At 47.8% G+C, this 23,893-nt stretch overlaps 1 long non-coding RNA gene across 1 annotated transcript in view; it reads left to right on the top strand.

Annotated features, from left to right (window-relative positions):
- Positions 1 to 218: 218 nt before the first annotated feature.
- Positions 219 to 23,893, top strand: part of LOC309639059 — a 149,442-nt gene continuing 125,767 nt past the window's right edge. The window contains exons 1-2 of the long non-coding RNA XR_014251437.1: positions 219 to 245; positions 6,474 to 6,587. This is a non-coding gene — a long non-coding RNA (uncharacterized lncRNA). The remainder of the gene's footprint in view (positions 246 to 6,473; positions 6,588 to 23,893) is intronic.

The following is a 23,893-nucleotide window of genomic DNA, read 5'->3' as shown; positions in this document are numbered from 1 at the left end:
ACTCATGTTCCCAGGCCAATGGTTTCCAGAATCAAACCTCAGTCATATTCCCAGGCCACATGGTTCCAGAATGAAACCTCAGTCGTGTTCCCAGGACACAGGGTTCCAGAAGAAAACCTCAGTCATGTTCCCTGGACACAGGTTTCCACCATCAAACCTCAGACATGTTCCCAGGCCACAGGGTTCCAGAGTCAATCCTTTGGCAGGTTCCCAGGGCACAGGGTTCCAGAATCCACCGATGTCATGTTCCCAGGCCACAGGGTTCCAGAACCAAGGCTCAGTCAGGTTCCCGGGGCACAGTATTCCACAATCTAAACAGATGTCATTTTCCCAGGCCTCAGGGTTCCTGAATCCACCCATGTCATGTTCCCAGTCCACAGGGTTCCAGAACCAAGGCTCTGTCAGGTTCCCGGGGCACAGTATTCCACAATCTAAACAGATGTCATATTCCCAGGCCACAGGTTTCCAAAATCACGCCTCATTCATGTTCCCAGGCCACAGCTTTCCAGAATCAAACCGATTTCATGTTTCCTGGCAACAGGGTACCAGAATCCAAACCGATGTCATGTTCCCAGGCCACAGGATTCCACACTCTAACATCAGTCATGTTCCCAGGCCACATGGTTCCAGAATCAAACCTCAGTCGTGTTCCCAGGACACAGGGTTCCAGAAGAAAATCTCAGTCATGTTCCCTGGACAAAGGTTTCAGAAATAAAATCCCAGTCATGTTCCCAGGCCACAGGGTTCCACAATTAAACCTCAGTCATATTCCCAGGCCAGAGGGTTCCACAATCAAACCTCAGTCCTTTTGCCAGGCCACGGTTCCACCATCAAGCCTCAGTCATGTTCCCAAGCCTGAGGGTTCCACTATCAAACCTCAATCATGTTGCCAGGCCACAGGCTTCAACCATCAATCCTCAGTCATGTTCCCAGTAAACAGGGCTCCTGAATCAAACCAATGTCATGTTCCGATGCCACGGGGTTCCAGTATCAGGCCTCAGTCATAGTCCCCGTGCACAGTTGTCCACATTCAAACCTCAGTCATGTTGCCAGTCCACAGGTTTCTGCCATCCAACCTCAGTCATTTCCCAGGCCACAGGGTTCCAGAATCAAGCCTCAGTCATTTTGCCAGGCCAGAGTGTTCCACCATCAAACCTCAGTCATGAACCCAGGCCACATGTTTCCACAATGAAACCTCAGTCACTTTCCGAGGCCAAAGGTTTCCAAAATCAAACCTGAGGCATATTCCCAGGAAACATGGTTCCATTATCAAACCTGAGTCATGTTCGCAGGCCACAGGTTTCAACAATCAAACCCCAGTCATGTTCCCAGGCCACAGGATTCCACACTCTAACATCAGTCATGTTCCCAGGCCAATGCTTTCCAGAATCACACCTCAGTCATATTCCCAGGCCACATGGTTCCAGAATCAAACCTCAGTCGTGTTCCCAGTCCACAGGGGTCCACAATTAAACCTCAGTCATATTCGCAGGCCAGAGGGTTCCACAGTCAAACCTCAGTAATGTTGCCAGTCCACAGGTTGCTGCCATCCAATCTCAGTCAAGTTCCCAGGCCACAGGGTTCCAGAATCAAGCCTCAGTCTTGTTCCCAGGACACAGGTTTCCAGAATCAACCCGATATCATGTTCCCTGGCCACAGTCTCAGAATCAAACCTCAGTCATGTTGCCAGGCCACAGGTTTCCACCATCAAACCTCAGACATGTTCCCAGGCCACAGGGTTCCAGAGTCAAACCGTTGGCAGGTCCCCAGGCCACAGGGTTCCAGAATCCACCAATGTCATGTTCCCAGGCCACAGGGTTCCAGAATCAATCCTCAGTTATGTTCCCAGGCTACAGGGTTCCAGAATAAAACCTCAGTCATGTTCCCAGACCACAGGGTTCCAGAACCAAGGCTCAGTCAGGTTCCCGGGCCACAGTATTCCACAATCTAAACAGATGTCATGTTCCCAGGCCTCAGGGTTCCAGAATCCACCCATGTCATGTTCCCAGTCCACAGGGTTCAAGAACCAAGGCTCAGTCAGGTTCCCGGGGCACAGTATTCCACCATCTAAACAGATGTCATATTCCCAGGCCACAGGTTTCCAAAATCACGCCTCAGTCATGTTCCCAGGCCACAGGTTTCCAGAATCAAACTGATTTCATGTTCCCTGGCAACAGGGTACCAGAATCCAAACCGATGTCATGTTCCCAGGCCACAGGATTCCACACTCTAACATCAGTCATGTTCCCAGGCCACATGGTTCCAGAATCAAACCTCAGTCGTGTTCCCAGGACACAGGGTTCCAGAAGAAAACCTCAGTCATGTTCCCTGGACACAGGTTTCAGAAATAAAATCCCAGTCATGTTCCCAGGCCACAGGGTTCCACAATTAAACCTCAGTCATATTCCCAGGCCAGAGGGTTCCACAATCAAACCTCAGTCCTGTGGCCAGGCCACGGTTCCACCATCAAGCCTCAGTCATGTTCCCAGGCCAGAGTGTTCCACAATCAAACCTAAGTCATCTTGCAAAGCCACAGGGTTCCACCATCAAACCTCAGGCATGTTGCCAGGCCAAAGGGTTCCACCATCAAGCCTCACTCATGTTCCCAAGCCTGAGGGTTGCACTATCAAACCTCAATCATGTTGCCAGGCCACAGGGTTCAACCATCAATCCTCAGTCATGTTCCCAGTAAACAGGGCTCCTGAATCAAACCAATGTCATGTTCCCACACCACGGGGTTCCAGTATCAGGCCTCAGTCATGGTCCCAGTGCTCAGGGTCCCACAATCAAACCTCAGTCATGTTGCCAGTCCACAGGTTTCTGCCATCAAACCTCAGTCAAGTTCCCAGGCCACAGGGTTCCAGAATCAAGCCTCAGTCATTTTGCCAGCCTAGAGTGTTACACCATCAAACCTCAGTCATGATCCCAGGCCACATGTTTCCACAATGAAACATCAGTCATTTTCCCAAGCCAAAGGTTTCCAGAATCAAACCTCAGTCATATTCCCAAGACACATGGTTCCAGAATCAAACCTGAATCATGTTCGCAGGCCCCAGGTGTCAACAATCAAACCTCAGGCATGTTCCCAGGACAAAGGTGTCCAGAATCAAACCTCAGTCATGTTCCCAGGGAACAGGCTTCCAGAAACAAAGCTCAGTCATGTTCCCAGGCCACAGGGTTCCAGAATAAAACCTCAGTCTTGTTCCAAGGACACAGGTTTCCAGAATCAACCCGATATCATGTTCCCTGGCCACAGTCTCAGAATCAAACCTCAGTCATGTTTCCAGGCCACAGGTTTCTACCATCAAACCTCAGACATGTTCCCAGGCCACAGGGTTCCAGAGTCAAACCGTTGGCAGGTTCCCAGGACACAGGGTTCCAGAATCCACCAATGTCATGTTCCCAGGCCACAGGGTTCCAGAATCAATCCTCAGTTATGTTCCCAGGCTAGAGGGTTCCAGAATAAAACCTCAGTCATGTTCCCAGACCACAGGGTTCCAGAACCAAGGCTCAGTCAGGTTCCCGGGGCACAGTATTCCACCATCTAAACAGATGTCATATTCCCAGGCCACAGGTTTCCAAAATCACGCCTCAGTCATGTTCCCAGGCCACAGGTTTCCAGAATCAAACTGATTTCATGTTCCCTGGCAAAAGGGTACCAGAATCCAAACCGATGTCATGTTCCCAGGCCACAGGATTCCACACTCTAACATCAGTCATGTTCCCAGGCCACATGGTTCCAGAATCAAACCTCAGTCGTGTTCCCAGGACACAGGGTTCCAGAAGAAAACCTCAGTCATGTTCCCTGGACACAGGTTTCAGAAATAAAATCCCAGTCATGTTCCCAGGCCACAGGGTTCCACAATTAAACCTCAGTCATATTCCCAGGCCAGAGGGTTCCACCATCAAACCTCAGTCCTGTGGCCAGGCCACGGTTCCACCATCAAGCCTCAGTCATGTTCCCAGGCCAGAGTGTTCCACAATCAAACCTAAGTCATCTTGCCAAGCCACAGGGTTCCACCATCAAACCTCAGGCATGTTGCCAGGCCAAAGGTTTCCACCATCAAGCCTCACTCATGTTCCCAAGCCTGAGGGTTGCACTATCAAACTTCAATCATGTTGCCAGGCCACAGGGTTCAACCATCAATCCTCAGTCATGTTCCCAGTAAATAGGGCTCCTAAATCAAACCAATGTCATGTTCCCACACCACGGGGTTCCAGTATCAGGCCTCAGTCATGGTCCCAGTGCACAGGGTCCCACAATCAAACCTCAGTCATGTTGCCAGTCCACAGGTTTCTGCCATCAAACCTCAGTCAAGTTCCCAGGCCACAGGGTTCCAGAATCAAGCCTCAGTCATTTGGCCAGGCTAGAGTGTTCCACCATCAAACCTCAGTCATGATCCCAGGCCACATGTTTCCACAATGAAACCTCAGTCATTTTCCCAAGCCAAAGGTTTCCAGAATCAAACCTCAGTCATATTCCCAGGACACATGGTTCTAGAATCAAACCTGAATCATGTTCGCAGGCCCCAGGTGTCAACAATCAAACCTCAGGCATGTTCCCAGGACACAGGTGTCCAGAATCAAACCTCAGTCATGTTCCCAGGGAACAGGCTTCCAGAAACAAAGCTCAGTCATGTTCCCAGGCCACAGGGTTCCAGAATCAAACCTCAGTCTTGTTCCAAGGACACAGGTTTCCAGAATCAACCCGATATCATGTTCCCTGGCCACAGTCTCAGAATCAAACCTCAGTCATGTTGCCAGGCCACAGGTTTCCACCATCAAACCTCAGACATGTTCCCAGGCCACAGGGTTCCAGAGTCAAACCGTTGGCAGGTCCCCAGGCCACAGGGTTCCAGTATCCACCAATGTCATGTTCCCAGGCCACAGGGTTCCAGAATCAATCCTCAGTTATGTTCCCAGGCTACAGGGTTCCAGAATAAAACCTCAGTCATGTTCCCAGACCACAGGGTTCCAGAACCAAGGCTCAGTCAGGTTGCTGGACCACAGTATTCCACAATCTAAACAGATGTCATGTTCCCAGGCCTCAGGGTTCCAGAATCCACCCATGTCATGTTCCCAGTCCACAGGGTTCCAGAACGAAGGCTCAGTCAGGTTCCCGGGGCACAGTATTCCACAATCTAAACAGATGTCATATTCCCAGGCCACAGGTTTCCAAAATCACGCCTCAGTCATGTTCCCAGGCCACAGGTTTCCAGAATCAAACCGATTTCATGTTCCCTGGCAACAGGGTACCAGAATCCAAACCGATGTCATGTTCCCAGGCCACAGGATTCCACACTCTAACATCAGTCATGTTCCCAGGCCAATGGTTTCCAGAATTAAACCTCAGTCATATTCCCAGGCCACATGGTTCCAGAATGAAACCTCAGTCGTGTTCCCAGCACACAGGTTTCCAGAAGAAAACATCAGTCATGTTCCCTGGACACAGGTTTCAGAAATCAAACCCCAGTCATGTTCCCAGGCCACAGGGTTCCACAATTAAACCTCAGTCATATTCCCAGGCCAGAGGGTTCCACAATCAAACCTCAGTCCTGTGGCCAGGCCACGGTTCCACCATCAAGCCTCAGTCATGTTCCCAGGCCAGAGTGTTCCACAATCAAACCTAAGTCATCTTGCCAAGCCACAGGGTTCCACCATCAAACCTCAGGCATGTTGCCAGGCCAAAGGGTTCCACCATCAAGCCTCACTCATGTTCCCAAGCCTGAGGGTTGCACTATCAAACCTCAATCATGTTGCCAGGCCACATGGTTCAACCATCAATCCTCAGTCATGTTCCCAGTAAACAGGGCTCCTGAATCAAACCAATGTCATGTTCCCAAACCACGGGGTTCCAGTATCAGGCCTCAATCATTGTCCCAGTGCAGAGGGTCCCACAATCAAACCTCCGTCATGTTGCCAGTCCACAGGTTTCTGCCATCAAACCTCAGTCAAGTTCCCAGGCCACAGGGTTCCAGAATCAAGCCTCAGTCATTTTGCCAGGCCAGAGTGTTCCACCATCAAACCTCAGTCATGATCCCAGGCCACATGTTTCCACAATGAAACCTCAGTCATTTTCCCAAGCCAAAGTTTTCCAGAATCAAACCTCAGTCATATTCCCAGGACACATGGTTCCAGAATCAAACCTGAATCATATTCGCAGGCCCCAGCTGTCAACAATCAAACCTCAGGCATGTTCCCAGGACACAGGTGTCCAGAAACAAACCTCAGTCATGTTCCCAGGGAACAGGCTTCCAGAAACAAAGCTCAGTCATGTTCCCAGGCCACAGGGTTCCAGAATCAAACCTCAGTCTTTTTCCCAGGACACAGGTTTCCAGAATCAACCCGATATCATGTTCCCTGGCCACAGTCTCAGAATGAAACCTCAGTCATGTTGCCAGGCCACAGGTTTCCACCATCAAACCTCAGACATGTTCCCAGGCCAGAGGGGTCCAGAGTCAATCCGTTGGCAGTTTACCAGGCCACAGGGTTCCAGAATCCACCGATGTCATGTTCCCAGGCCACAGGGTTCCAGAATCAATCCTCAATTATGTTCCCAGGCTACAGGGTTCCAGAATAAAACCTCAGTCATGTTCCCAGACCACAGGGTTCCAGAACCAAGGCTCAGTCAGGTTCCCGGGCCACAGTATTCCACAATCTAAACAGATGTCATATTCCCAGGCCACAGGTTTCCAAAATCACGCCTCAGTTATGTTCCCAGGCCACAGGTTTCCAGAATCAAACCGATTTCATGTTCCCTGACAACAGGGTACCAGAATCCAAACCGATGTCATGTTCCCAGGCCACAGGATTCCACACTCTAACATCAGTCATGTTCCCAGGCCACATGGTTCCAGAATGTAACCTCAGTCGTGTTCCCAGGACACAGGGTTCCAGAAGAAAACCTCAGTCATGTTCCCTGGACAGAGGTTTCAGAAATCAAATCCCAGTCATGTTCCCAGGCCACAGGGTTCCACAATTAAACCTCAGTCATATGCCCAGGCCAGAGGGTTCCACAATCAAACCTCAGTCCTGTGGCCAGGCCACGGTTCCACCATCAAGCCTCAGTCATGTTCCCAGGCCAGAGTGTTCCACAATCAAACCTAAGTCATCTTGCCAAGCCACAGGGTTCCACCATCAAACCTCAGGCATGTTGCCAGGCACAGGGTTCCACCATCAAGGCTCACTCATGTTCCCAAGCCTGAGGGTTCCACTATCAAACCTCAATCATGTTGCCAGGCCACAGGCTTCAACCGTCAATCCTCAGTCATGTTCCCAGTAAACAGGGCTCCAGAAACAAACCAATGTCATGTTCCCATGCCACGGGTAGCCAGTATCAGGCCTCAGTCATGGTCCCCGTGCACAGGGTTCCACAATCAAACCTCAGTCATGTTGCCAGTCTAAAGGTTGCTGCCATCCAACCTCAGTCAAGTTCCCAGGCCACAGGGTTCCAGAATCAAGCCTCAGTCATTTTGCCAGGCCAGAGTGTTCCACCATCAAACCTCAGTCATGAACCAAGGCCACATTTTTCCACAATGAAACCTCAATCATTTTCCGAGGCCAAAGGTTTCCAAAATCAAACCTCAGGCATATTCCCAGGAAACATGGTTCCAGAATCAAACCTGAGTCATGTTCGCAGGCAACAGGTTTCAACAATCAAACCTCAGTCATGTTCCCAGACCACAGGGTTCCAGAATCAAACCTCAGTCTTGTTCCCAGGCCACAGGGTTCCAGAGTCAATCCGTTGGCAGGTTCCCGGGGCACAGGGTTCCAGAAACCACCGATGTCATGTTCCCAGGCCACAGGGTTGCAGAATCAATCCTCAGTTATGTTCCCAGGCTACAGGGTTCCATAAAAAACCTCAGTCATGTTCCCAGTCCACAGGGTTCCAGAACCAAGGCTCAGTCAGGTTCCCGGGCCACAGTATTCCACAATCTAAACAGATATCATGTTCCCAGGCAACAGGGTACCAGAATCCAAACCGATGTCATGTTCCCACGCCTCAGGATTGCACACTCTAACATCATTCATATTCCCAGGCCACGATTCCACCATCAAGCCTCAGTCATGTTTCCAGGCCAGAGTCTTCCACAATCAAACCTAAGTCATCTTGCCAAGCCACAGGGTTCCACCATCAAACCTCAGGCATGTTGCCAGGCCACAGGTTTCCACCATCAAGTCTCACTCATGTTCCCAAGCCTGAGGGTTCCACTATCAAACCTCAATCATGTTGCCAGGCCACAGGGTTCAACCATCAATCCTCAGTCATGTTCCCAGTAAACAGGGCTCCAGAATCAAACCAATGTCATGTTCCCAGGCCACAGGGTTCCAGAATAAAACCTCAGTCATGTTCCCTGGACACAGGTTTCAGAAATCAAATCCCAGTCATGTTCCCAGTCTACAGTGTTCCACAATTAAACCTCAGTCATATTCCCAGGCCAGAGGGTTCCACAATCAAACCTCAGTCCTGTTGCCAGGCCATGATTCCACCATCAAGCCTCAGTCGTGTTTCCTGGCCAGAGTGTTCCACAATCAAACCTAAGACATCTTGCCAAGCCACAGGGTTCCACCATCAAACCTCAGGCATGTTGACAGGCCACAGGTTTCCACCATCAAGCCTCACTCATGTTCCCAAGCCTGAGGTTTCCACTATCAAACCTCAATCATGTTGCCAGGCCACAGGGTTCAACCATCAATCCTCAGTCATGTTCCCAGTAAACAGGGCTCCTGAATCAAACCAATGTCATGTTCCCACACCACGGGGTTACAGTATCAGGCCTCAGTCATGGTCCCCGTGCACAGGGTTCCACAATCAAACCTCAGTCATGTTGCCAGTTCACCGGTTCCTGCCATCCAACGTCAGTCATGTTCCGAGGCCACAGGGTTCCAGAATCAAGCCTCAGTCATTTTGCCAGGCCAGAGTGTTCCACCATCAATCCTCAGTCATGATCCCAGGCCACATGTTTCCACAATGAAACCTCAGTCATTTTCCCAGGCCAAAGGTTACCAGAATCAAACCTCTGTCATATTCCCAGGACACATGTTTCCAGAATCAAACCTGAGTCATGTTCACAGGCCTCAGGTTTCAACAATCAAACCTCAGTCATGTTCCCAGGCCACAGGGTTCCAGAATCAAACCTTAGTCTTGTTCGCAGGACACAGGTTTCCAGAATCAACCCGATACCATGTTCCCTGTCCACAGTCTTCCAGAATCAAACCTCAGGCATGTTGCCAGGCCACAGGTTTCCACCAGCAAACCTCAGACATGTTCCCAGGCCACAAGGTTCCAGAGTCAAACCGTTCGCAGTTTCCCAGGTCACAGGGTTCCTGAATCCACTGATGTCATGTTCCCAGGCCACAGGGTTCCAGAATCAATCCTCAGTTATGTTCCCAGGCTACACGGTTCCAGAATAAAACCTCAGTCATGTTCCCAGTCCACAGGGTTCCAGAACCAAGGCTCAGTCAGGTTCCCGGGGGACAGTATTCCACAATCTAATCAGATGTCATGTTCCCAGGACTCAGGGTTCCAGAATCCTCCCATGTCATGTTCCCAGGCCACAGGTTTCCAAAATCACGCCTCAGTCATGTTCCCAGTCCACAGGGATCCAGAATCAAACCTCAGTCATGGGTGCCTCGGGAAGATGGCGGAAGAGTAAGACGCGGAGATCACCTTCCTTCCCACAGATACAGTAGAAATACATCTACACGTGGAACTGCTCATACAGAACACCCACTGAACGCTGGCAGAAAACGTCCGACCTCCAAAAAGGCAAGAAACTCCCCCCGTACTTGGGTAGGGCAAAAGAAAAAAGAAATAACAGAGACAAAAGAATAGGGACGGCACCTGCACCAGTGGGAGGGAGCTGTGAAGGAGGAAAGATTTCCACGCACTAGGAGCCCCTTCGTGGGCAGAGACTGCAGGTGGCAGAGGGGGGAAGCTTCGGAGCCACGGAGGAGAGCGCAGCCACAGGGGTGCGGAGGGCAAAGCGGAGAGGTTCCCTCACGGAGGAGCGGTGCCGACCAGCACTCACCAGCCCGAGAGGCTTGTCTGCTCACCCGCCGGGGCGGGCGGGGCTGGGAGCTGAGGCTCGGGCTTCGGTCGGATCGCAGGGAGAGGACTGGGGTTGGCGGCGTGAACACAGCCTGAAGGGGCTAGTGCGCCACAGCTGGCGGGGAGGGAGACCGGGAAAAGGTCTGCAGCTGCCTAAGAGGCAAGAGACTTTTTCTTGCCTCTTTGTTTCGCTGAGCGCAAGGAGAGGGGATTCAGAGCGCCGCCTAAACGAACTCCAGAGAAAGGCGCGAGCCGCGGCGATCAGCACGGACCCCAGAGACGGGCGTGAGACGCTGGGGCTGCTGCTGCCGCCTCCAAAAAGCCTGTGTGTGAGCACAGGTCACTCTCCACATCGCCCCTCCCGGGAGCCTGTGCAGCCCGCCACTGCCAGGGTCCCGTGATCCGGGGACAAGTTCCCCGGGAGAACGCACTGCCCTCCTCAGGCTGGTGCAACGTCACGCCGGCCTCAGCCGCCGCAGGCTCACCCCGCCTCCTCTGTACCCCTCCCTCCCCGCGGCCTGAGTGAGCCAGAGCCCCCAAAGCAGCTGCTCCTTTAACCCCGTCCTGTCTGCGCGGGGAATAGACGCCCTCAGGAGACCTACACGCAGAGGCGGGTCCAAATCCAAAGCTGAACCCCAGGAGCTGTGCGAACAGGGAAGATAAGGGGAAATCTCTCCCAGCAGCCTTCGAAGCAGCGGATTAAAACTCCACAAACAACTTGATGTGCCTGCATCTGTTGAATACCTGAATAGACAACGAATCATCCCAAATTCAGGAGGTGGACTTTGGGAGCAGGATATATTAATTTTTCCCCTTTTCCTTTTATTTGTGAGTGTATATGTATATGCTTCTGGGTGCGATTTTGTCTGTATAGCTTTGCTTTACAATAGCTTTATTTTACTTCACTATATTATAGCCTCTTTCTTTCTTTCTTTCTATTTTTTCTCCCTTTTACTCTGAGCCGTGTGGACGAAAGGCTCTTGGTGCTCCAGCCAGGCATCAGGGCCGTGCCTCTGAGGTGGGAGAGCCAACTTCAGGACACTGGTCCACAAGAGACCTCCCAGCTCCACGTAATACCAAACGGCAAAAATCTCTCAGAGATCTCCATCTCAACATCAAGACCCAGCTTCACTCAACGACCAGCAAGCTACAGTGCTGGACACCCTATGCCAAACAACTAGCAAGACAGGAACACAGCCCCATCCATTAGCAGAGAGGCTGCCTAAAATCATAATAAGGCCACAGACACCCCAAAATACACCACCAGACGTGGACGTGCCCACCAGAAAGACAAGATCCAACCTCATCCACCAGAGCTCAGGCACTAGTTCCCTCCACCAGGAAGCCTACACAACCCACTGAACCAACCTTAGCCACTGGGGACAGATACCAAAAACAACGGGAACTACGAACTTGCAGCCTGTGAAAAGGAGACCCCAAACACAGTAAGATAAGCAAAATGAGACGACAGAAAAACACACAGCAGATGAAGGAGCAGGGTCAGAACACACCAGACTTAACAAATGAAGAGGAAATAGGTAGTCTACCTGAAAAAGAATTCAGAATAATGATAGTAAGGATGATCCAAAATCTTGGAAATAGAATAGACAAAATGCAAGAAACATTTAACAAGGACGTAGAAGAACTAAAGAGGAACCAAGCAATGATGAAAACCACAATAAATGAAATTAAAAATACTCTAGATGGGATCAATAGCAGAATAACTGAGGCAGAAGAAAGGATAAGTGACCTGGAAGATAAAATGGTGGAAATAACTACTACAGAGCAGGATAAAGAAAAAAGAATGAAAAGAACTGAGGACAGTCTCAGAGACCTCTGGGACAACATTAAACACCCCAACATTCGAATTATAGGGGTCCCAGAAGAAGAAGAGAAAAAGAAAGGGTCTGAGAAAATATTTGAAGAGATTATAGTTGAAAACTTCCCTAATATGGGAAAGGAAATAGTTAATCAAGTCCTGGAAGCACAGAGAGTCCCATACAGGATAAACCCAAGGAGAAACACACCAAGACACATATTAATCAAACTGTCAAAAATTAAATATAAGGATAACATATTAAAGGCAGCAAGGGAAAAAAAAAAAAACAAATAACACACAAGGGAATCCCCATAAGGTTAACATCTGATCTTTCAGCAGAAACTCTGCAAGCCAGAAGGGAGTGGCAGGATATACTTAAAGTGATGAAGGAGAAAAACCTACAACCAAGATTACTCTACCCAGCGAGGATCTCATTCAGATTTGATGGAGAAATTAAAACATTTACAGACAAGCAAAAGCTGAGAGAGTTCAGCACCACCAAACCAGCTTTACAACAAATGCTAAAGGAACTTCTCTAGGCAAGAAACACAAGAGAAGGAAAACACCTACAATAACAAACCCAAAACATTTAAGAAAATGGGAATAGGAACATACATATCGATAATTACCTTGAATGTAAATGGATTAAATGCTCCCACCAAAAGACACAGGCTGGCTGAATGGATACAAAAACAAGACCCATATATATGCTGTCTACAAGAGACCCACTTCAGACCTAGAGACACATATAGACTGAAAGTGAGGGGAAGGAAAAAGATATTCCATGCAAATGGAAATCAAAAGAAAGCTGGAGTAGCAATTCTCATATCAGACAAAATAGACTTTAAAATAAAGACTATTACAAGAGACAAAGAAGGACACTATACAATGATCAAGGGATCGATCCAAGAGGAAGGTATAACAATTGTAAATATTTATGCACCCAACATAGGAGCACCTCAATACATAAGGCAAATACTAACAGCCATAAAAGGGGAAATCGACAGCAACACAATCATAGTAGGGGACTTTAACACCCCACTTTCACCAATGGACAGATCATCCAAAATGAAAATAAATAAGGAAACACAAGCTTTAAATGATACATTAAACAAGATGGACTTAATTGATATTTATAGGACATTCCACCCAAAAACAACAGAATACACATTTTTCTCAAGTGCTCATGGAACATTCTCCAGGATAGATCATATCTTGGGTCACAAATCAAGCCTTGGTAAATTTAAGAAAACTGAAATCGTATCAAGTATCTTTCCCGACCACAACGCTATGAGACTAGATATCAATTACAGGAAAAGATCTGTAAAAAATACAAACACATGGAGGCTACACAATACATTACTTAATAACGAAGTGATCACTGAAGAAATCAAAGGGGAAATCAAAAAATACCTAGAAACAAATGACAATGGAGATACGACGACCGAAAACCTATGGGACGCAGCAAAAGCAGTGCTAAGAGGGAAGTTTATAGCAATACAAGCCTACCTCAAGAAACAGGAAACATCTCGAATAAACAACCTAACCTTGCACCGAAAGCAATTAGAGAAAGAAGAACAAAAAAAACCCAAAGCCAGCAGAAGGAAAGAAATTATAAAGATCAGGTCAGAAATAAATGAAAAAGAAATGAAGGAAACAATAGCAAACATCAATGAAACTAAAAGCTGGTTCTTTGAGAAGATAAAATTGATAAACCATTAGCCAGACTCATCAAGAGAAAAAGGGAGAAGACTCAGATCAATAGAATTAGAAATGAAAAAGGAGAAGTAACCACTGACGCTGCAGAAATACAAAAGATCATGAGAGATTACTACAAGCAACTCTATGCCAATAAAATGGACAACCTGCAAGAAATGGACAGATTCTTAGAAATGCACAAACTGCCGAGACTGAACCAGGAAGAAATAGAAAATATGAACAGACCAATCACAAGCACTGAAATTGAAACTGTGATTAAAAACCTTCCAACAAACAAAAGTCCAGGAACAGATGGCTTCACAGGTGAATTCTATCAAACATTTAGAGAAGAGCTAACACCTATCCTTCTCAAACTCTTCCAAAATATTGCAGAGGGAGGAACACTCCCAAACTCATTCTACGAGGCCACCATCACCCTGATACCAAAACCAGACAAAGATGTCACAAAGAAAGAAAACTACAGGCCAATATCACTGATGAACATAGATGCAAAAATCCTCAACAAAATACTAGCAAACAGAATCCAACAGCACATTAAAAGGATCATACACCATGATCAAGTGGGGTTTATCCCAGGAATGCAAGGATTCTTCAATATACGCAAATCAATCAATGTGATACATCATATTAACAAATTGAAGGAGAAAAACCATATGATCATCTCAATAGATGCAGAGAAAGCTTTCGACAAAATTCAACACCCATTTATGATAAAAGCCCTGCAGAAAGTAGGCATAGAGGGAACTTTCCTCAACATAATAAAGGCCATATATGACAAACCCACAGCCAACATTGTCCTCAATGGTGAAAAACTGAAACCATTTCCACTAAGATCAGGAACAAGACAAGGTTGCCCACTCTCACCACTATTATTCAACATAGTTTTGGAAGTGTTAGCCACAGCAATCAGAGAAGACAAAGAAATAAAAGGAATCCAAATCGGAAAAGAAGAAGTAAAGCTGTCACTATTTGCAGATGACATGATACTATACATAGAGAATCCTAAAGATGCTACCAGAAAACTCCTAGAGCTAATCAATGAATTTGGTAAAGTAGCAGGATACAAAATTAATGCACAGAAATCTCTTGCATTTCTATACACTAATGACGAAAAATCTGAAAGTGAAATTAAGAAAACACTCCCATTTACCATTGCAACAAAAAGAATAAAATATCTAGGAATAAATCTACCTAAGGAGACAAAAGACCTGTATGCAGAAAATTATAAGACACTGATGAAAGAAATTAAAGATGATACAAATAGATGGAGAGATATACCATGTTCCTGGATTGGAAGAATCAACATTGTGAAAATGACTCTACTACCCAAAGCAATCTACAGATTCAATGCAATCCCTATCAAACTACCACTGGCATTTTTCACAGAACTAGAACAAAAAATTTCACAATTTGTATGGAAACACAAAAGAGCCCGAATAGCCAAAGCAATCTTGAGAACGAAAAATGAAGCTGGGGGAATCAGGCTCCCTGACTTCAGACTATATTACAAAGCTACAGTAATCAAGACAGTTTGGTACTGGCACAAAAACAGAAATATAGATCAATGGAACAGGATAGAAAGCCCAGAGATAAACCCACACACATATGGTCACCTTATTTTTGATAAAGGAGGCAAGCATATACAGTGGAGAAAAGACAGCCTCTTCAATATGTGGTGCTGGGAAAATTGGACAGGTACATGTAAAAGTATGAAATTAGAACACTCCCTGACACCATGCACAAAAATAAACTCAAAATGGATTAAAGACCTAAGTGTAAGGGCAGACACTATCAAACTCTTAGAGGAAAACATAGGCAGAACACTCTATGACATACATCACAGCAAGATTATTTTTGACCCAGCTCCCAGAGAAATGGAAATAAGAACACAAATAAACAAATGGGACCTAAGGAAACTTAAAAGCTTTTGCACAGCAAAGGAAACCATAAACAAGACCAAAAGACAACCCTCAGAATGGGAGAAAATATTTGCAAATGAAGCAACTGACAAAGGATTAATCTCCAAGATTTACAAGCAGCTCATGCAGCTCAATAACAAAAAAACGAACAACCCAATCCAAAAATGGGCCGAAGACCTAAATAGACATTTCTCCAAAGAAGATATACAGATGGCCTACAGACACATGAAAGAATGCTCAACATCATTAATCATTAGAGAAATGCAAATCAAAACTACAATGAGATATCATCTCACACCGGTCAGAATGGCTATCATCAAAAAATCTAGAAACAATAAATGCTGGAGAGGGTGTGGAGGTGAGGGAACACTCTTGCACTGTTGGTGGGAATGTAAATTGATACAGCCACTATGGAGAACAGTATGGAGGTTCCTTAAAAAACTACAAATAGAACTACCATACGACCCAGCAATCCCACTACTGGGCATATACCCTGAGAAAACCATAGGTCAAAAAGAGTCATGTACCAAAATGTTCATTGCAGCTCTATTTACAATAGCCAGGACATGGAAGCAATCTAAATGTCCATCGACAGATGAATGGATAAAGAAGATGTGGCACATATATACAATGGAATATTACTCAGCCATAAAAAGAAGTGAAATGGAGGTATTTGTAATGAGGTGGATGGAGTTAGAGTCTGTCATACAGAGTGAAGTAAGTCAGAAAGACAAAAACAAATACAGTATGCTAACACATATATACGGAATCTAAGGGAAAAACAAACAAACAAAAAGGCCATAAAGAACCTAGTGGCAAGACGGGAATAAAGACACAGACCTACTAGAGAATGGACTTGAGGATATGGGGAGGGGGTGGGGTGAGACGTGACAGGGTAAGAGAGTGTCATGGACATATATACACTACCAAATGTAAAATAGATAACTAGTGGGAAGCAGCCGCATAGCACAGGGAGATCAGCTCGGTGCTTTGTGACCACCTAGAGGGGTGGGACGTGGAGGGTGGGAGGGAGGGAGATGCAAGAGGGAAGAGAAATGGGAACATATTGTATATGTATAACTGATTCACTTTGTTATAAAGCAGAAGCTAACACGCCATTGTATGGCAAATATACTTCAATAAAGATGTTAAAAGAAAAAAACAAAACCTCAGTCATGTTGCCAGGCCATAGGGTACCACCATCAAACCTCAGTCATATTCCCAGGCCACACGTTTCCAGAATCAAACCGATTTCATGTTCCCAGGCAACAGGGTACCAGAATCCAAACCGATGTCATGTTCCCAGGCCACAGGATTCCACACTCTAACATCAGTCATGTTCCCAGGCCAATGGTTTCCAGAATCAAAACTAAGTCATATTCCCAGGCCAATAGTTTCCAGAATCAAAACTAAGTCATATTCCCAGGCCACATGGTTCCAGAATTAAACCTCAGTCGTGTTCCCAGGACACAGGGTTCCAGAATAAAACCTCAGTCCTGTTCCCTGGACACAGGTTTCAGAAATCAAATCCCAGTCATGTTCCCAGGCCACAGGGTTCCACAATTAAACCTCAGGCATATTCCCAGGCCAGAGGGTTCCACAACCAAACCTCAGTCCTGTTGCCAGGCCACGGTTCCACCATCAAGCCTCAATCATGTTCCCAGGCCAGAGTGTTCCACAAACAAACCTAAGTCATCTTGCCAAGCCACAGGGTTCCACCATCAAACCTCAGGCATGTTGCCAGGCCACAGGTTTCCACCATCAAGCCTCACTCATGTTCCCAAGCCTGAGGGTTCCACTATCAAACCTCAATCATGTTGCCAGGCCACAGGCTTCAACCATCAATCCTCAGTCATGTTCCCAGTAAACAAGGCTCCAGAAACAAACCAATGTCATGTTCCCACGCCACGAGGTTTCAGTATCAGGCCTCAGTCATGATCCCCGTGCAGAGTGTCCCACAATCAAACCTCAGTCATGTTGCCAGTCCACAGGTTTCTGCCATCAAACCTCAGTCAAGTTCCCAGGCCACAGGGTTCCAGAATAAAGCCTCAGTCATTTTGCCAGGCCAGAGTGTTCCACCATCAAACCTCAGTCATGATCCCAGGCCACATGTTTCCACAATGAAACCTCACTCGTTTTCCCAGGCCAAAGGTTTCCAAAATCAAACCTCAGTCATATTCCCAGGACACATGGTTCCAGAATCAAACCTGAGTCTTGTTCGCAGGCCACAGGTTTCAACAATCAAACCCCAGTCATGTTCCCAGGACACAGGTGTCCAGAATCAAACCTCAATCATGTTCCCAGGGAACAGGCTTCCAGAACCACACCTCAGTCATGTTCCCAGGCCACAGGGTTCCAGAATCAAACCTCAGTCTTGTTCCCAGGACACAGGTTTCCAGAATCAACCCGATATCATGTTCCCTGGCCACAGTCTCAGAATCAAACCTCAGTCATGTTGCCAGGCCACAGGTTTCCACCATCAAACCTCAGACATGTTCCCAGGCCACAGGGTTCCAGAGTCAAACCGTTGGCAGGTTACCAGGCCACAGGGTTCCAGAATCCACCGATGTCATGTTCCCAGGCCACAGGGTTCCAGAATCAATCCGCAGTTATATTCCCAGGCTACAGGGTTCCAGAATAAAACCTCAGTCATGTTCCCAGACCACAGGGTTCCAGAAACAAGGCTCAGTCAGGTTCCCGGGCCACAGTATTCCACAATCTAAACAGATGTCATGTTCCCAGGCCTCAGGGTTCCAGAATCCACCCATGTCATGTTCCCAGTGCACAGGGTTCCAGAAGGAAGGCTCAGTCAGGTTCCCGGGGCACAGTATTCCACAATCTAAACAGATGTCAGGTTCCCAGGCCACAGGTTTCCAAAATCACGCCTCAGTCATGTTCCCAGGCCACAGGGATCCAGAATCAAACCTCAGTCATGTTGCCAGGCCATAGGGTACCACCATCAAACCTCAGTCATATTACCAGGCCACAGGTTTCCAGAATCAAACCGATTTCATGTTCCCAGGCAACAGGGTACCAGAATCCAAACCGATGTCATGTTCCTAGGCCACAGGATTCCACACTCTAACATCACTCATGTTCCCAGGCCAATGGTTTCCAGAATCAAACCTCAGTCATATTCCCAGGCCACATGGTTCCAGAATGAAACCTCAGTCGTGTTCCCAGGACACAGGGTTCCAGAAGAAAACCTCAGTCATGTTCCCTGGACACAGGTTTCCACCATCAAACCTCAGACATGTTCCCAGGCCACAGGGTTCCAGAGTCAATCCTTTGGCAGGTTCCCAGGGCACAGGGTTCCAGAATCCACCGATGTCATGTTCCCAGGCCACAGGGTTCCAGAACCAAGGCTCAGTCAGGTTCCCGGGGCACAGTATTCCACAATCTAAACAGATGTCATTTTCCCAGGCCTCAGGGTTCCTGAATCCACCCATGTCATGTTCCCAGTCCACAGGGTTCCAGAACCAAGGCTCTGTCAGGTTCCCGGGGCACAGTATTCCACAATCTAAACAGATGTCATATTCCCAGGCCACAGGTTTCCAAAATCACGCCTCATTCATGTTCCCAGGCCACAGCTTTCCAGAATCAAACCGATTTCATGTTTCCTGGCAACAGGGTACCAGAATCCAAACCGATGTCATGTTCCCAGGCCACAGGATTCCACACTCTAACATCAGTCATGTTCCCAGGCCACATGGTTCCAGAATCAAACCTCAGTCGTGTTCCCAGGACACAGGGTTCCAGAAGAAAATCTCAGTCATGTTCCCTGGACACAGGTTTCAGAAATAAAATCCCAGTCATGTTCCCAGGCCACAGGGTTCCACAATTAAACCTCAGTCATATTCCCAGGCCAGAGGGTTCCACAATCAAACCTCAGTCCTTTTGCCAGGCCACGGTTCCACCATCAAGCCTCAGTCATGTTCCCAAGCCTGAGGGTTCCACTATCAAACCTCAATCATGTTGCCAGGCCACAGGCTTCAACCATCAATCCTCAGTCATGTTCCCAGTAAACAGGGCTCCTGAATCAAACCAATGTCATGTTCCGATGCCACGGGGTTCCAGTATCAGGCCTCAGTCATAGTCCCCGTGCACAGTTGTCCACATTCAAACCTCAGTCATGTTGCCAGTCCACAGGTTTCTGCCATCCAACCTCAGTCATTTCCCAGGCCACAGGGTTCCAGAATCAAGCCTCAGTCATTTTGCCAGGCCAGAGTGTTCCACCATCAAACCTCAGTCATGAACCCAGGCCACATGTTTCCACAATGAAACCTCAGTCACTTTCCGAGGCCAAAGGTTTCCAAAATCAAACCTGAGGCATATTCCCAGGAAACATGGTTCCATTATCAAACCTGAGTCATGTTCGCAGGCCACAGGTTTCAACAATCAAACCCCAGTCATGTTCCCAGGCCACAGGATTCCACACTCTAACATCAGTCATGTTCCCAGGCCAATGCTTTCCAGAATCACACCTCAGTCATATTCCCAGGCCACATGGTTCCAGAATCAAACCTCAGTCGTGTTCCCAGTCCACAGGGGTCCACAATTAAACCTCAGTCATATTCGCAGGCCAGAGGGTTCCACAGTCAAACCTCAGTAATGTTGCCAGTCCACAGGTTGCTGCCATCCAATCTCAGTCAAGTTCCCAGGCCACAGGGTTCCAGAATCAAGCCTCAGTCATTTTTCCAGGCCAGAGTGTTCCACCATTAAACCTCAGTCATGATCCCAGGCCACATGTTTCCACAATGAAACCTCAGTCATTTTCCGAGGCCAAAGGTTTCCAAAATCAAACCTCAGGCATATTCCCAGGACACATGGTTCCAGAATCAAACCAGAGTCATGTTCCCAGGCAATAGGTTTCAACAATCAAACCTCAGTCATGTTCCCAGGCCACAGGATTCCAGAATCAAACCTCAGTCTTGTTCCCAGGACACAGGTTTCCAGAATCAATCCGATATCATGTTCCCTGGCCACAGTCTCAGAATCAAAACTCAGTCATGTTGCCAGGCCACAGGTTTCCACCATCAAACCTCAGACATGTTCCCAAGCCACAGGGTTCCAGAGTCAATCCGTTGGCAGGTTCCCAGGGCACAGGGTCCCAGAATCCACCGATGTCATGTTCCCAGGCCACAGGGTTCCAGAATAAAACCTCAGTCATGTTCCCAGTCAACAGGGTTCCAGAACCAAGGCTCAGTCAGGTTCCCGGGCCACAGTATTCCACAATCTAAACAGATGTCATGTTCCCAGGCCACAGGTTTCCAAAATCACGCCTCAGTCATGTTCCCAGGCCACAGGGATCCAGAATCAAACCTCAGTCATGTTGCCAGGCCATACGGTACCACCATCAAACCTCAGTCAAATTCCCAGGCCACAGGTTTCCAGAATCAAACCGATTTCATGTTCCCAGGCAACAGGGTAACAGAATACAAACCGATGTCATGTTCCCAGGCCACAGGATTCCACACTCTAAAATCAGTCATGTTCCCAGGCCAATGGTTTCCAGAATCAAACCTCAGTCGTGTTCCCAGGACACAGGGTTCCAGAGTAAAACCTCAGTCATGTTCCCTGGACACAGGTTTCAGAAATCAAATCCCAGTCATGTTCCCAGGCCACAGGGTTCCACAATTAAACCTCAGACATATTCCCAGCCAGAGTGTTCCACAATCAAACCTCAGTCCTGTTGCCAGGTCACTGTTCCACCATCAAGCCTCAGTCATGTTCCCAGGCCACAGGGTTCCACCATCAAGCCTCACTCGTGTTCCCAAGCCTGAGGGTTCCACTATCAAACTTCAATCATGTTGCCAGGCCACAGGGTTCAACCATCAATCCTCAGTCATGTTCCCAGTAAACAGGGCTCCAGAATGAAACCAATGTCATGTTCCCACGCCACGGGGTTCCAGTATCAGGCCTCAGTCATGGTCCCCGTGCACAGGGTTCCACAATCAAACCTCAGTCTTGTTGCCAGTCCACAGGTTTCTGCAATCCAACCTCAGTCAAGTTCCCAGGCCACAGGGTTCCAGAATCAAGCCTCAGTCATTTTGCCAGGCCAGAGTGTTCCACCATCAAACCTCAGTCATGATCCCAGGCAACATGTTTCCACAATGAAACCTCAGTCATTTTCCCAGGCCAAAGGTTTCCAGAATCAAACCTCAGTCATATTCCCAGGACACATGGTTCCAGAATCAAACCTGAGTCATATTCGCAGGCCACAGGTTTCAACAATCAAACCTCAGTCATGTTCCCAGGACACAGGGTTCCAGAATCAATCCTCAGGTATGTTCCCAGTCTATAGGGTTCCACAATAAAACCTCAGTCATGTTCCCAGTCCACAGGGTTCCAGAGCCAAGGCTCAGTCAGGTTCCCGGGCCACAGTATTCCACAATCTAAACAGATGTCATGTTCCCAGGCCACAGTTTTCCAGAATCACGCCTCAGTCATGTTCCCAGGCCACAGGGATCCAGAATCAAACCTCAGTCATGTTGCCAGGCAATAGGGTACCACCATCAAACCTCAGTCATATTCCCAGTCCACAGGTTTCCAGAATCAAACCGATTTCATGTTCCCAGGCAACAGGGTACCAGAATCCAAACCGATGTCATGTTCCCAGGCCACAGGATTCCACACTCTAACATCAGTCATGTTCCCAGGCCAATGGTTTCCAGAATCAAACCTAAGTCATAATCCCAGGCCACTTGGTTCCAGAATCAAACCTCAGTTATGTTCCCAGGACACAGGGTTCCAGAATCAAACCTCAGTCAGGTTCCCTGGACACAGGTTTCAGAAATAAAACCCCAGGCATTTTCCCAGGCCACAGGGTTCCAGAATCACGCCTCAGTCATGTTCCCAGGCCACAGGTTTCCAGAATCCACCGATGTCATGTTACCAGGAAACAGGGTTACGGAATCAATCCTCAGTTATGTTCCCAGGCTACAGGGTTTCAGAATAAATCCTCAGTCATGTTCTCAGTCCACAGGGGTCCAGAGCCAAGGCTCAGTCAGGTTCCCGGGGCACAGTATTCCACAATATAAACAGATGTCATGTTCCCAGGCCACAGGGCTCCAGAATCAAACCTCAGTCATGTTCCCAGGACACAGGGTTCCACATTCAAACCTCAGTCATATTCCCATGACTCAGGTGTCCAGAATCAAACCTCAGTCATGTTCCCAAGGAACAGTGTTACAGAGCCAATCCTACGTCATGTTCCCAGGCCACAGGGTTCCAGAATCCAACCGATGTCATGTTCCAAAGGCCACAGGGTTCCAGAGTCAATCCTCATTTATGTTCCCAGGCTACAGGTTTCCAGAATAAAACCTCAGTCAGGTTCCCTGGACACAGGTTTCAAAAATACAACCCCAGGCATGTTCCCAGGCAACAGGGTTCCAGAATCAAGACTCACTCATACTCCAAGGCCACAGAGTCCCACAATTAAAGCTCAGTCATATTCCCAGGCCAGAGGGTTCCTCAATCAAACCTCAGTCCTGTTGCCAGGCCACGGTTCCACCATCAAGCCTCAGTCATGTTCCCAGGCCACAGGATTCTGCGATCAAATCAGAGTCAAGTTCCCAGGCCACAGGGTTCCAGAATCAAGCCTCAGTCATGTTGCCAGGCCACAGGGTACCACCATCAAACCTCAGTCAGGTTCCCAGGCCACAGGATTGCACAAAGTAATATCAGTCATGTTCCCAGACCAATGGTTTCCAGAATCAAACCTCAATCATGTCCCTAGGCCAGAGTGTTCCACAATCAAACCTAAGTCATCTTGCCAAGCCACAAGTTTCAACCGTCAAACCTCAGTCATGTTGCCAGGCCACAGGGTTCCACCATCAAGCCTCACTCATGTTCCCAAGCCTGAGGGTTCCACTATCAAACCTCAATCATTTTGCCAGGTCACAGGTTTCAACCACCAATCCTCACTCATGTTCCCAGTAAACAGGGCTCCAGAATCAAACCAATGTCATGCTCCCACGCCACGGGGTTCCAGTATCAGGCCTCAGTCATGTTCCCCTTGCACAGGGTTCCACAATCAAACCTCAGTCATGTTGCCAGTACACAGGTTTCTGCCATCCAAACTCAGTCAAGTTCCCAGGCCACAGGGTTCCAGAATCAAGCCTCAGTCATTTTGCCAGGCCAGAGTGTTCCACCATCAAAGCTCAGTCATGATCCCAGGCCACATGTTTCCACAATGAAACCTCAGTCATTTTCCCAGGCCAAAGGTTTCCAGAATCAAACCTCAGTCATATTCCCAGGACACATGGTTCCAGAATCAAACCAGTGTCATGTTCGCAGGCCACAGGTTTCAACAGTCAAACCTCAGTCATGTCCCTAGGACAAAGGTGTCCAGAATCAAACCTCAGTCATGTTCCCAGGGAACAG

This window comes from Balaenoptera physalus (genome assembly GCF_965194825.1).
Source record: "Balaenoptera physalus genome assembly, chromosome: 12".
In the NCBI taxonomy this organism is placed as follows: Eukaryota; Metazoa; Chordata; class Mammalia; order Artiodactyla; family Balaenopteridae; genus Balaenoptera; species Balaenoptera physalus.
Note: the sequence above shows the minus strand (reverse complement) of the source record. Positions and strands in the feature narration are given on the sequence as shown.